The sequence below is a fragment of the Leptodactylus fuscus genome, chromosome 2, assembly GCF_031893055.1.
Source record: "Leptodactylus fuscus isolate aLepFus1 chromosome 2, aLepFus1.hap2, whole genome shotgun sequence".
Taxonomy (NCBI): Eukaryota; Metazoa; Chordata; class Amphibia; order Anura; family Leptodactylidae; genus Leptodactylus; species Leptodactylus fuscus.
In genome coordinates, this window is record NC_134266.1 from 184,725,321 (window position 1) to 184,741,191 (window position 15,871).

Genomic DNA, 15,871 nt, shown 5'->3' on the forward strand with positions numbered 1-15,871 from the left:
TTCCTCTCCAGTCCAAGGAAGGAAAGGATCCAAGCCAGTGCACGATTCCTATTGCGCACTCGGCAGGTAACCATCCGGACCGCCATGAGAGTCCTGGGCCTGATGTCATCCTCGGCCAGGGCAGTCCCTTGGGCTTTATGGCATTTGCGTCCCCTGCAGATGGAAGTGTTGAGAACCTGGAACAGGTCTCCACGGGGATTGCACAAGAAGATCTGCCTTTCTCCCGCTACCCGTCTTGCCCTCAGATGGTGGATACACCTGAAAGACGGAAGGTCCACGGTCCCGACAGTCTGGACCCTGTTGACAACAGATGCATCCCAGTGGGGATGGGGAGCCCATTGTCATGACAAAACTGTACAAGGACGATGGAGATGTCCGGAGCTGGGGTCATCCAATCTCAAGGAACTCAGAGCAGTGTACCTGGCCCTAGTACACTTTGCCCCAGAATTGAAAGGCAAGTCTGTCAAAAACCGGTCAGACAATATGACGGTGGTAGTCTATATAAACAAACAAGGGGGCACCAGGTCACCAACCTTGCTGAGAGAGACGAATCTCATATTTGCCTAGGCGGAGAAGAATCTGGTCCAGTTATCCGCTGTTCACATAAAGGGCTCCCTGAACATAGTAGCGGATCAGCTGAGTCAGGGTATTACCGTATCAGGAGAATGGTCTCTCAATCCAGACGTATTTCAACAGATCGTCCAGAGATGGGGTCTCCCGGAGGTCGATCTTATGGCTACCCGACTCAACGCCAAGGTGGGGACCTTCTGCTCTCTGTACCAGGAGGACAATCCCTTGGCGGTGGATGCCCTGTCCATCCCATGGAGGTTCAGGCTGTTTTACATATTCCCTCCAATTCCAATCATACCGAAGGTATTGATAAAAATAAGACAGGACCAAGCCTCGGGAATAGCCATAATCCCGTTCTGGCCAAAAAGGGCTTGGTTTGCTCAGCTCATACAAATGAGTCAGGGCATATATTGGAGGCTTCCCCCACTCCCAGACCTGGTAACCCAAGGAGAGCTGAGATGCCAGGATCTGAGGAGACTCAACCTGACAGCCTGGAGGTTGACCAGTCCCTATTGAGAAATAGAGGACTGTCACAAGCCGTCTTGAAGACCCTATCCAGCGCCAGAGCAGATTCGACTAACAGGAACTACCGTCGAATAGGTAACATCTTTAATGCCTGGTGTCTGCAGCATCAAGTGGACTCCACCGATCCCCCTACGGAGGCGATCCTGGACTTCCTTCAAGACGGACTAGACAGAGGTCTTGCTGCGGCCACACTCAAGGTACACGTAGCGGCCCTGTCCGCCTATCTGGGGAGGCGTTTGTCTCAGGATCCTTTAGTGAGCACCTTTATTAAAGGGGCAACTAGGCTGAGACCGGTGGTAAACACCCCTGTCCACCAATGGGACCTTATTCCGGTCCTGAACGCCCTATGTGGCCAGCCATTTGAACCTCTGGAAGAGGTCTCCCTCAAGTCGCTAACCGGCAAAATGGCGCTGCTATTGGCAGTCACACCTGCCAAACGCGTTAGTGAACTACAAGCTTTGTCCGCTGAGGAGCCATATACCACCTTTTTCTCTGACCATGTACAGCTTAGGTTCCTCCCTGGGTTTCGTCCCAAGGTGCCATCTGCTGTAAACAGGAACCAACTGATTTCCCTTCCAGTATTTTTTCCGTTCCCTTCTTCTGCTGAAGAAGAAAGATGGCACAAGCTGGATGTGGTTAGATGCCTGCAGATCTACTTGCAGCGCACTCGCCCCTTTAGGTGGACTGAAAACCTGTTGGTCAGCTACACGGGGAAAAACAAGGGCGCCAAAGCCGCCAAAGCTACAATATCCCGGTGGGTTACCGAGACTATTAGAGTCGCCTATACCGCCCAAGGGCTGTCGGCTCCATCTTTCCTTCATGCCCATTCAACCAGGGCAGTGTCCACTTCACGGGCAGAAAGAAGTGCTTTGTCTGTGGACCAAATATATGCAGCTGCCTCTTGGGCATCTGAATCCACCTTCATTCGGCATTACCGCCTGAAGGACCAAGTGGCAGATTCCACTGCCTTTGCCCAGACCAGTTTAAGTTCGGTCATGGGTTTGTCCCACCCATCTTGGGGACCTGCTTGCTATATCCCCACATTGTGCCGCTGTTGAGGACGACAGGGAACGAGTGATTATGAAGATAATCTTGTTTCCCTTAGTCCTAACAGCGGCACAAGATTTCCCACCCTGGGAATCATATCTTATGTATAAAACTGTATATAAATGTAATGGAGGTACTTTTGTATTTACACGCAGAGGGGAGGTTCTTGTGCCCTCTTATAGGGCCTGCCACGCATTTGATTGGCTAATTAAATATCCGCCTGTCCTACCAGCACACAGGGGCAGAAATACCCCACATTGTGCCGCTGTTAGGACTAAGGGAAACAAGATTATCTTCATAATCACTCGTTATTTTTCAATTCCTTTAGCTGTTCTCTTTCTTTTGTTTCCAAATTGTCTACAAAAGGTAAATCTTTATGCGTGTGAAACAATTCCATGATTTCACTTTCAATCGCGGTGTGAAAAGCATCTAATGTTGCATTTCTAGATTTCACTGGATAATACCATGGATTTTTTACCTTCATCGTGGTGTCACTCCCTTCTAATCTGAGTTGTTCCTTACCATTTAAACTGTGCAATTCAAGTAGACAACATTGCTCTTTGAACAAGAGATCATGGAATTCATTGGATCTTGCCATCTCCTTCAACCCTCCCCCGAGCTGATCCGTCTCCATATCTGATTCTGAAAAATGCCGTTTGAGTGTAAGCAAACGTATAAACTTATTCACATCCAGGAGGGTGTCATGTAAATTAAAATGCTCCACTGGCACAAAATTTAACCCCTTAGACAATAATTTTATACAAGATTCTGAAAGCGGAAAAGAAGATAAATTTAACACACTAGAGCTATTATCAGTGTTACAGGTAGAGGATTTGGAGGAAATAGAAGTGGAGGACTCCAAACATGGGCTACCAAGTCGGTCTGTAGCATTTAATTTCTCCTGGCTTGATAACGTGTTTTTCTTTTGTTTGTGCTTGCGTCCCGCTCTGTGAGTTTTTTTGGATTTTTGTCTCCTACTTCGTCTTTGTTCTTCTCTTTGCGATTGTGTCTGTATCGACTGTCTTCTCCTAAAAAACTCTTATGTGGTGGTGACATGTCAAGTTCTGATCCCTCTGATTCTCTCTCTATGGAGATAATAATGATAATCCGCAATGGGGATCATGTGACCAGTCTTTTCTCCTGAGCATGCGTCATATGAAACAATGTTACATAATTTGCCATCTTTAGTATGGGCATGAAGGAGATTGGACTATCCAATTACAACTTGCTGTTAAAGTCACATGATCGGGAGATCAGCGAATCATCATCCACCTCCCTTTTTCTCTGGACTCGGCACAGATAAGGACTCATGGACTTTTATATAGTGTCAAGTTTTCATTCTAGGATATATTTATACAGGTTTATATTGTGTAGGATTGGTGTGGTTTTTATATCGAGGTTGTGGGGTGAGAGAATATGTTTTTCCTGCTTTGAAATGTTTTTCAAAATTCATATCTCGCTTTGTCTCAAAGTCTTCTTTAAACATAATAACTTGTTTAAAAAATTTTCCACGACCTGCAATTGCTTTGTATTGTTTTGTTTTGTGATTCATGTCAATGATGTATATATCCAGCAGTATCTTTGTTTTTAATGTCAGTGTTAGAGGAGGGGTTTCAAGTTCTCCACAATACCTGTGTGGTAGTCCATCTTATTAACTTAGTGAAGTCAGGTGTGTGTATGGAGTTATAAAGACTTACCTCTCCCTAGTAGCGTACAGACTTCGAAGAAGGATTAGCATCCGAAACGCGTCAGTCTGACGCCCCCCTCCCCCTTTTTCCTATTTTATGTGTAGTGCTGACTTTTAAGGCTGTTATAATAAAGGAGTAGTTTTTATTCAACATACTCCACTGCTTCGCTGGATGTTTTTTCCGTTTGATTTATGTAAGCATATACGTCTTGTATCCGAATACACTGGCGATCAGTCATTGGCTCTTAAGTTTCAACATCTCTTAGATTTTGATTTCCTGAGAAATGATACTGTCTTTCTTGTAAACCACATGATGATCGTGTGCGTCAGCCTCTGGGTGCGGTACTGGATACAGGCGCCATCTTAATGTATAAACGTTGCACAAAGAAAAATATAATTTCTTAAGCAGTATAAAGAATGTATAAAAATAAGAATAGACATGGTCTACCTTCACAGATCTACCTACTCCAACATTTCGGCAGCTCTCAAGCTGGCCAGCCACAGAACTTGTTCCTCGTACTGTGCCTGTGATTGTTAAAGCATCTCAGCAGCTCGCTGGGATGCCATATAATGAGTGTATTGTTGGCATTAATGATCCACCTGCTCCGGTGTTTCGGATGCTCTAAAAGACACTTAACGGCTAGCTTGCGCAATCCTCATGAGCTCCACTTGACTTCTGGCTACCTTCATAACTCTCATTGTTTTAGAATTTTGCCACAAATTAAATTTTTTCCTATCATGTTTAAAATTGGCAAACTATCAATTGGTTTTCCTATGTCAGTGTCTCACTGGAGCAGATCAGTTAATATGCAAATACAAAGAGAGATAACAGACCTGGCTTTATGAGCAAAGTGCAATTAGCTGAGAGAGTCCTGCAGGTAAGAGCAGTTTAATATAGTATATGAACATAAATTTATAACGGTTGTGAAGCCATGTCATTTACCGGGATAAAAAGTAGCCTTTGTGTTAATCGAGGTTACAAACTATCTATGTGCCAAATTTCATTCAAATCCGTTCAGACTTTTTTGCGTGATCATCGAGTAACAAACATACAAACATACAAATTTTCACATTTATAATATTAGTAGGATCTATCTATCTATCTATCTATCTATCTATCTATCTATCTATCTATCTATCTATTGTCAGTCCATGTAAACAAGGTTCACCAGACCCCTCTTCCCATGATTATTGGGAGCCCTCATGGTGATACCCCTAAAGACTAAACAATTATCCCCTTATTTGTTGTTAGGTGATAATTTGTGAATGTGTTTTATTTTTTATTGTCCTATACAGCGATGTGGACAAATGGAGAATATCGTTTTAAATTTAGAGGGAAAACCCACTAAGTTACAAACCTGTTGGCTTACGGATCCTCTTTTTATCTCTGTCTGCTTAGCACAGGAAGAGAAAGTGCAGGGAGACAAAAAGGCACTGCAGGACATCAGCTAAGGATCCCCTTTGCTAAAGGACATCACTTTATGACATGCAATAAGATGATCCTAACAAAGTGTTTTATCCAAGCCTAAACATATGTTATGAAAGACTAAGCCAAGAGTGAACATTGTAAATATCTTTTACTAATAATTTACTTTCAGATCAACATTGGTCATTGATAATATTATCTGGAAAGCTGTTTGTCTGCATATCATGTGATAACATGTTGGTATTCCATCTGATCTCCCAATACACATTCATACTCTTTGGCTGAGCATTCATGTGTATTCTGTAAGGCATCTAAAAACATATGCTAATGTTCAACACACTCTATCTGTTTTGTACGTGTTAGATGTTGGTAAGCCCTTCACTAAGGTTCCCTTAGTCTGATGTGTATAGATACTTTTAGTGTCAATAGATACTTGTTTCATATATTTTCAGAAACTTTATGAAGTTTGTGGGACGTTGTCTGTGATAGCAGAAAATGTATCTTCCATATGATAGACAACAGACATTTGTTGTTATCTTCCACCAATCTAACGTCTATGGGCCGCTTAAAGATTCTCTGCTCACAACTTTACATTAAGAAAATAAAAGGGGTAGTCAAAGTCTAATGTAAAGGATGAATAGCTTTAAAGAGGTTGTCCAGGATATTTTTTTTATATTAGGTGGGGGAAGGTGAAAAAAAATGTAAAAAAAAAACATACTCACCTGTTATCAGATGCTCTGGTGCCACCCAGTCTCGCTGATCCGATGTTCTCTTACGATGGAAGTCCTCCCCTTCCTTAGGCCGCTGATTGGCTTTAGCGAAGGACATTGGACTTCACTACCTGACTAACCTCAGCGGCCTCAGCGACGGACATGGGATGTCATCACCTGGGACATAGTAGTATAAAAAAACTTACCAAAAACACTGAAGAGACCCCTGAGTACAAAAATACTACTGAAAAGAACCAGAGAGCCAAACCTCATGAATATTCGTTGAAACAAATTTTATGAGGTTTACCTGAAGTGGCTTGAGGCTCCTAGGAGCATTTTGTACTATTTATTTTCACATAAAGTCTGAAGAGGTTTCCTCAGCAGACTTTCTCTTCAATTATGCCTAAAGGGAAACTGTCGGCATTTCCGTAGGTATAATTGACATGCTGCGATTTCCAAAAATGCGAAAGTTTTGGAAATTGCAGCATTTTCACTGTGGATATTCTTCTGCAATGTGTGTATGGGATTTCCTCCAAGGCCAAACAGTGGCAGTCAGGCCACGTGGGGCTTCAGTCTTAAAACCCTTTTAGATGTGTGAATAATGTTACAAAATTGTATCCACAACTATAGAAAAATATGACAATTATCATATAGTGTAAAACCATAAAATAAGTGTCAGTCTATTTTTTTTTTTTTAAATGTAGATTGTGAGCCCCATATAGGGATCACAGTGTACTTTTTTTCCCTATCAATATGTCTTTGTAGAATGGGAGGAAATCCACGAAAACATGGGGAGAACATACAAACTCCTTACAGATGTTGTTCCTGGCGGGGTACGAACCCAGGACTCCAGCTTTGCAAGGCTGCAGTGCTAACCACTGAGACACCGTGTTGCCCCATGAGTGCTAGTCTATTATCAGGCTTAGTGGCTAGAATGAAAATTGTTGGATTTTAGGATTTTGTATTTTAGACTTGAAAAATAAGTAATTTTCAGATGAAATATCCCATTTAATGATGTAACTGGTTGCGGAATTGTGTGCATAAATCCTTGGACAAGATGAAATATACTCTTCCGATCAGCACTTTCTATACCATAACCAACATTGTCCACACAAATTTATTTTCTGAAAAATCAGATGAATAAAACTGGCTAAGATTATACTTTTATGTTTAATCAAACTTGAATAAAAGTACAATATAACACTTAAAAGAACACCTGGCTGGGCCGCAGGACTCAGGGAAATGAAAAGTCTAAACAGTGGCGGTCACAAACAAGGATAGGCCGAAAGTCTGGTAACATGTAGACTTACCCCGAAGGGGAGAAGGCAGTAGTCCAAGTCCCAGAGAAGGCTCTGTTCCCGTGAGAGGAATCACAAACAAAATCAAACAAACAGGGGGACACCAGTACGAGGGAGGACGACAAAGGAGAGAAACAAGAGGGAGAGACACAAAACAAAAAGTGAGGACGTATAGGTGCACCAAGAGTAGGAAGCAGTGGCGTAACTATGAATGGTGGCCCCATGACATTTGGCCCTCCCTGACCGACGCCGAAGACCCCGACCGACCAACTTCCCCCCCCTCCCCACATTCCTGTGCACTCTATGCCCCATAGTGGCTCCTGTACACCGTATTATACGCTATAGTGGCCCCAGTACACAGTATTATGCCCCATAGTGGCCCCAGTACTCAGTATTATGCCCCATAGTGGCCCCAGTACACAGTATTATGCCCCATAGTGGCCCCTGCACACAGTATTATGCCCCATACTGGTCCCTGCACACAGTATTATGCCCCATAGTGGTTCATGCAGAAATTATTATGCCCCATAGTGGACCCAGTACACAGTATTATGTTCCATAGTGGCCCCTGCACACAGTATTATGTCCACTGTGGACACCTGAGTATAATAATGATGTTTGTGAGGCCCGTGGTGTCACTTACTCATCCCGGCCTCTGCCAGGATTGGTTAGTAAATAGGGCCTTTAAGAAAAAAAAAATGTAGAGGTAGCAGCTGTCGTCGGGCCCCCAATGTTCTGGACCCTGTGGCTGCTGCTACCCCTGCTACCCTGGCAGTTACGCCACTGGTAGGAAGGGAAAATTCAGGAGAAGAAGTTGATAAAGTTGTCCGACTCCTGGAACTCCACCCATGTAAAATTATAGTTTTAGACTAGGATATTTTCTTGGCATAAAACACAAAAAGTCGTTAAAGCCCAATAAAGTAAGTTAAGAAGCCTAAAGATGGCCATCCGGCAATGATTGGGCTGACAGCTATTACCCCAGATTTTAGATGTACATAATCATCCAGGCAGCTTTAACAATCCTCTTCTTTATTAAGAGCTTATTAAAGCAGGAAATATATGGCAATACGAAGACAAGTGGAATAGAATTCAGCTCCATTGACACCATTTTATGGTATGCAGTATGTAGGAGAACCTTAGGCTTGTTATACACATTAGGTTTTTTTAGTTTTTGCTTATACTGCCAACAGCTATTACTTCTGATTCCCTTCTTGATTCCGTATGTCTGACTCTTCCTTCCACTATCATCTGAGTAGGGACATCCTCATACACATGAAATAGTTGCCATCATTAATGTCATGTGTATGACCACCTGAATCACAGTAGCATTGACATGTAAATGAATGTCCCACAATGATATCAATAAATGTAGACTTGTAGAGAAAGTTTAGTGCCATTTGTAAAGTGCGTCATTCTAATACATGAACACTCCATATTACTTCTATATAACATGCCTTGAACTGGAATCGCTTTGTATTCCTAAGAAATCTAACAGCTTGGCCTTTTTTTTTCAAAAACAAAGCACATTCTTATGTTGCAGCTTTTGTAATTGAATTATGTCCAGTTTGATGGTATTCCTATGAGTGTCTATAATGTAAAACTAAACATTACCAGGAAGCAGCATGACTGCCAATACAACTTGTAATTTTCCCTTTCTGACAGGTGAAGCCATATGTGCTTACAAAGCCCTGATGTAAAAATGATCAACTGCCAATAAAGATCTAACACTGATTGCTAGCAATAAAAGTGCTTAGCGGTGGATAGACAGCAATGATAAAACCGGTCAACGTCCAGGGTGTTACATCCAGCCAGTTCTTTTTAGAAAGTAATTGCAGCATCTGCTTCTTTAAGTTGCTGGAAATCAATACAACCTTTGCTTTTATGTTGTTGAATAGCCGCCTGCAAAGGCAGCAGGAAAAGCTTTGGAATACAGCTATGTGAAAGTATACACATTGAAGCGAAGCCAGCTGTTATTCCCATAGAACCTTGAGCCAGACTGTAACAATTGTTTCATTTTCTTATTTATCGCCTTTTTATGCTTTTTAGCCATTTTATTTTTGGAGTCTTTATACTCTTTGTAAGTACGCTCCAGTGTCATGCAAACTATTAGCCATAAAGCAAATATTGAGGTACGGCATAGAAATAAAAAGATTAGAAGAGAAAATTAATTAGCCTTTCCCTGTGATCATTCTTGGTTCAGCTTACCAGATCCAGGTCAATGAAATTCTGAAATTCACATTAGCACAGGTTCCTTTTCGCTTGGTAGGTCATAGCACTGCCAACCATCTCAGATCTGCGGTATAGATTTACCAGGATCTGGCAGACATCACTGTACACATAATGATACCTGTGAGAATCCTTCCTTCTGTATTCATTGCAGATGCATAAGTTAAGACTGGGCGAGGGGGAAAGAAAATCACTTACCCTTTAGATAATTTCAGACGACCATTACTAAGCAATATTTTCCGATTGTAAGCTGCCGATCAAACATTATACCCATCACGTATCCATTATCTTTTACAGTAATGTATTCAATAATGTGATGTATTATTCACTTTGTTGTTAAAAGCAGATATTTAGTAGTACACTTAGCTCAATCTCTACCTGAATCTGCAAATTCAGATCCATTAATTTCCTAAGGCTGACCATAAACCTATTAGCTCAACACTCACTCTGCTGACAGCTACTTCACCCAACCCGTGTATAGGGGCATAGTACTCATCATTGTCATACTGACTCCTATATTGTACATATCCATGCATCTAAATTCATGAATACACACAGAGGGTTTTTTCCTCATTAATTCCCTATGATCAAAAAAAATGGTGCCGTGAAGAGGTACCAATTAAATGGTGACATACAGAGTGACTTTACCTTCATAATACAAGGACTGCATAGTGTTTAGTGAGGCTAATGTATCATATTAATAATGAGATCCTGGACCAGGTTAAAGCAAGTGCAAGGTTATCACCCTGCGGCTTTACCGTGTTCTTCAAGTAGAATATAGCATTTTTATTAGAACACTGTATTGCTGTTTGGACATTATATGGCATACTAGTACACAAAAAAGAAAAACTTACTCTAGTACCTTAGTTTTCCAGAAACCTTCGCCCCTCTGACAGTAGAGTCATATTGGTAGCTGAAACGAACAGCACTGATATCTCTGAGGCCGAGGCACATACCTGCACTGCGCCAAATTCAGCTTTAATATACACTGTCTACCAATACGTATTTGGACACCCATGCAAATGAAGATATCTGTGGTCGTGATGTACGCCACGTCTTCTGCCTTTAAATAGGAAACAGCATTGGCAACTATGCCATGAAGTGCAGAGTTGTCCAATTTCGAGACAGGGGTAATTGTGGGGTACCACAGAAATGGTCGATCCTTAAGGGACATAGCGAGTCAACTAAATTACCCAAACTCAACAGTGGCCTATGTGATTATGAAGTGGAAGGTAAACGGTGATTGTCGAAATGTGTCCCAAGTTGGCAGACCCCAAACCTGGGAGCTAGACACCAACTAGTGCTGGCCAGAGAAACCGCACCCAACCGATGGCTCATATACAACAGGCATCCGGGAGTATTGTGTCGATCAATACCATCTGTAAGGAAGCATCTGCTGGGGTCTACCAACTATCGAATATGAATAAATGTAGTTTTTCTATTCTACCACAGGTGTCCACATACTTATTGGTAGACAGTGTATGACATCATAGAGGACGTGAAAGGTTATTCTCAAAGATCTACGAACCTCCACAGGTTTTGATCTTGTTTTTGTAGTTTGTATAATTTTATACCAGTATAGTTAAGATAGTAAAAAACAAACTGTTGCAAAATGAATATATCCTAAAATGTGACATTCTTGTATCCTATAACATGTGCATTTGGTCTTTACATTTCTATTGCATTTAAGTTTTCCAGAGGTTTCAATTATACATGTCAAATGTGTAGTCGAGGGGGTAAAAACTGTTCCATGAGAACCTTCTTACAGCGCACTACATCTCCCACCAAACATAAGCATGAGACATAATCATAGTACAATTAAACGTTCACTTAACATACACCGGAAAGGAAGTGAAGTCAAAATTACACCCAGCGTGCATGTGGAGACATCAACACAAACTTGGAACTGTCATCTGCATTAGTTCAGAATAACTTCATACTGCACAAATGACTTGACAAAGTCGAAACGTACCCATTTTTCTCGCAAGCAGTAACTTGACAGTTTATAAGTACGTGTTATTAAAAGTATTACAGCTGTTGTGGGTCAAGAAGACAGATGTAGAGTAAACCTTTCATGAGTAATTAGAATGATTCTTGTAAAACACGGAAACTATTTCACATTTCATTGGCTTCTTGAATGAAATGTGAGTCCATTTCCTCTTTACTGTAAACTGGAAAAACTCCCTAGAAAGGTTAAAATGAGTTTCTATGGGAGATAAATAGAGAATGAGATCAAACACATATTTCTACAGTTTGGTCCCAGTTTTTTTCGTTTCAACAAACTTGGCCAAATATCATATGGCTTTATTATCTGACACACAATTTCTCTTAAACTAGCTATGTATCCTCTGGATGGACAGTCTCTGCGGGCTGCCCTAGGTTGATAATGTCATGGGGCTGTCTTAAAAAAAAAAACTCTGCTCTCCTCAACTACTCTTCAATCTGAGTCTAATGGAAAACAGAATCTGGTAAGTGACATCATCAGCTACGCCTGCCCCCTGTGTAATGTACATAAAACGTGAAGCATACTGTTGTCCAACATGTCTTGGTATGTCGAATCATTTAGATTCCCTTCACTGTTACTAAGCCAAACTCTATAGCATTATTCCTCCATCAAATCTTACAGTTCGCACAATGCAGACAGGTAACCTTCCCCTGGCACTCGCCATACCCAGACTTCTACTTCTCCATAACTTGCATAAAGGTGCAATTCTTTGAAAAATTATTCATGATCAAAATCTCACAGAATAGGAACTAAAGTTCCAATATGAATTAGAAAGCCAGGATTTCTGACACTAGTTTGCTGCATATAAGTAAGAAAGGCACTCCTGTAACAAGCCATGTTGGCACAAATAACTTGTTTGCATCTTCTATTTGCTCGTATAGCCCAACCCCAGTAAAACAACCAGTCACGTCATAATATGGTAGTGTCACAACACATTACTATTGTTTTACTAGAACTTTCGTTCTTGACCACAACCCTAAGGGTAAGTTCACACGATGTAACATTGCGCGTGATCAGGCACGTATACACGTGCCGGCAGATGACGAGCTCAAAATGCTCCCATTCATTTCAATGGGAGTTAGGAGCATATACGCCGCGTTATTTTGCGCCCGTAATTTTGCGGCCGATCGATACTAACTCCCATTGAAATGAATGGGATGTTTTTGCGAGCGCAATCTGCTGACACATGTATACGTGCCAGATTGCGCTCCACTTTCCTCCGTGTGAACTCACCCTTAAGAGGCATACTGAATCCTGATAGTTAAAGCGCAAATTAAGAGTAGAAAAAAACTCATTTTTTTTTCAAAAACATTATCACAATTAATAAAATGAGTTTAATAAACAGAGGAAGCCTATATGGTATGGAGTAAATTATTTTTATATTCTAACAACCTTTTTTTACCTCCCACAACCCATCTACTGATCTGGAAAACACAGTTAAAAATTTAGATTAGAATTTAAAGGGATTCTACCATTAAAAACCTTTTTTCTGTGGCTAACACGTCGGAATAGCCTTTAGAAAGGCTATTCGTCTCCTACCTTTAGATGGGATCTCCGACGCGCCATTCCTTAGTAACACCATTTTTTACCGGTATGTAAATTAGTTCTCTGGCAGCGATGGGGGCAGGCCCCAGCGCTGAAGACGCAATGAGGGCGTCTCCACCGCTGTCTGAGAACAGGATCCTGCACCGCCTCTATCTTCTGCTGGATCCTCCCCTTCTTTCTTCAGCAGCGTCACCTCTGTCGGCTCTTACACTAGTAGAGCCGACTGCGCATGCTCGCAACTGCGGCCTCGGAACTATAGCCGCGCAAGTTATTCCGACTATGTTATCCACAGAAAAAAAGTTTTTTAATGGTAGAATCCCTTTAATTCCTGAACTCCAAATCACTGGATCTTCTTAGTATTTGTGATAGTGTCTATATTCATGGTTTTTAATGGGGCGGCCCAGGCAAAAATGGATTAACTTTTAAATCAGCTGGGGCTTTGAAAAAAATTTAAAAAAATATCATGTTCACCTGTCCCCAATGCTCTGGTGTCCTCCCGGTCCTGAACAGGGAGGACACAGAAGCATCGGAACAAGTGAGCATAATTTTTTTTTTATTTTTTCATGTGACTGCCGAGACCAATCAGTGGCTTCAGCAGAACTCTGGAAGAGAACCATTCAGCAGAAGGGCTGGACTGTTCCGGGAGACATCAAGCATCAGGGACAGCTGAGTATGATTTTTTTTTTTTTTACTGCCCTAACTGATTTAAAAGTTAAAGAGGTTGCCCAATTTTGCCTGGATAACCCCTGTAACGGTTTACCATGCGAGCTGTCAGGTTGTAACTCTCTTAGTTTTGCTCTCCAGTAAGTGCGTCACCCTGAATTTTCTACATTATGCCACTGATCTAGAGCTTTCCATGGTGAAAAATAACATCTCATCACTTTCAGTGTGAAAATGCTGATGCATCCCAAAAGTAATTTTTTTTCAGTGAGATGAAGATATATTGAGTGAATGGTTTTGGATAATTTACAAGCAAATCAATAAGAACCTTCAGGGTAGGTCACAAAAATTTATTGACATAGGAAGGAGCTTGTACACTATCCTAGACATGCCAAGAGTGGTGAGTGCAACCACCAGTAGGAAGTCTGCAATAAGGTGCCTGCAGCTACATGGACCAGGATCGATCATTTCAATTCTCAATCTATAGAAATAAGTGCAGTCACTTAAGCTTCTGGTCTGTATCCTTGAAAAAAGCTCTGGGGAGAATTTCCAAGACTGTCTGGGTCTAGAACCGTTCTGATGGACGACTACAACTGTTTCGACCTTTTTTCTCACAACTCTCTTATTTGATTTGCTTTCTTAAATCCATTCACACAGAAACAGATGATTGTTCCCATCCTCTCTTGAGACACATCTGTAGATACACAGCTTTCCAGGCAATGGCTTTCAGTATGTATAACATTAAAAATACACTCTTTCATGTGAAGAGCTTCCTGAGAAGGAAAGAGCAGACCAAAAGGCACCGAATGTGCATTGTGAGCTGAGAGGTCTCTGTAGTATAACCAAACAAATCGAACAGTTCTATCCTGACTTAAGCAGGATCATAATATCCAGGAAATAACAACTCTATTACCATGGCTGTTTACCTGCCAACATCACACAGCTGCTAGGTTTTATTTACTAGAGAAAAAGTGATACCCAACATCAAAGTCTTTGATGGTATCAAAGTCGCTCAATGAAGTCAGTATTAAGCGTTATTGCATGCATAGTTGTTTTTTTTTTAACTTTTCAATCTTTGCACTTCATTATGGAGCCTGACAGTCCTTCCCAAAGATATATTACATCATTGCTCTTTTATATTTATTTATCATCATGCAAGGAATAACCAGAAACCCATCCATTCTGCAGGTACTGTAACACACAGAATTTCTTGCTGCACTACCCTGTTTCCCCGAAAATAAGACAGTTTCTTATAATTAATTATCAAACGAAATATATGACCTTTCTTATTTTCGGGGGATGTCTTATGCAGCGGCTGGAACAATCGGCAGTCATGCTGATGCTTCCTTAGCGGAGCGCTGGCATGACTGCCGGTTGTATGTGATCCAGAAGGTGAAGGGGGGGGTGTCTTATTTTCAGGGAAACAGGGTATTAGTAAGCAGCTGAGTCATGTATAAGATATGCACATGAGTTATTAAGAACGTGGACTACTGGTAGGTGCACGTATGATGATTTTACTGTATTACCAGTAGTACTAGAGGATGCATAATTGTGAATGGACAGCAGATTCCGTGCTCTTACAAGTTCCAAAAGCAGCCATTTTTGAAAACCCTGTTTTTTCTGCAGTGTTTTTTCCCCGCAAAGGGGTGGGATTAAAAAATGGTGTTTCTGCAAAGTGTAGCCACAGTCTTAGGTTAAGACCCCATGTAGTGAAATGCAGCTAAAAAGACCTGTGAAATAAAAACAAAGGAAAAACGCACTGCATTTTATATGTAGCATTTTTCATTGAGTTCTTGATGCATTTTTCTCTGCTTTTCTCTTTCCCTATTAAATCTATACTGAAAAAACTTGTGACAGCTAAAATTGATATGCTTTGTTCTTCCAAAAAGGTGTTTTTGAAAATGCAGCTTTTCCGCAGCTCTTTTTTTTTACATAATATATGGATGAGATGAACTAAAATCTCAATTACTTTGCTGGTACTGCAAAACACTGCGTTTTTTTTCATTGTATTGCCATAGCGGCCAAAAGTGCTGAATTTCCACAATGTGGGGCCTAAGCCTTTAAAAAGGCTATTCAGGTGCTGCTAATCATTTTTGAAGCCCCCTCCCTCCATTTTTCTGAATTACCATTAAAATGTATATGCAAATCAGCCCTACCATGCACGGTGGGCGT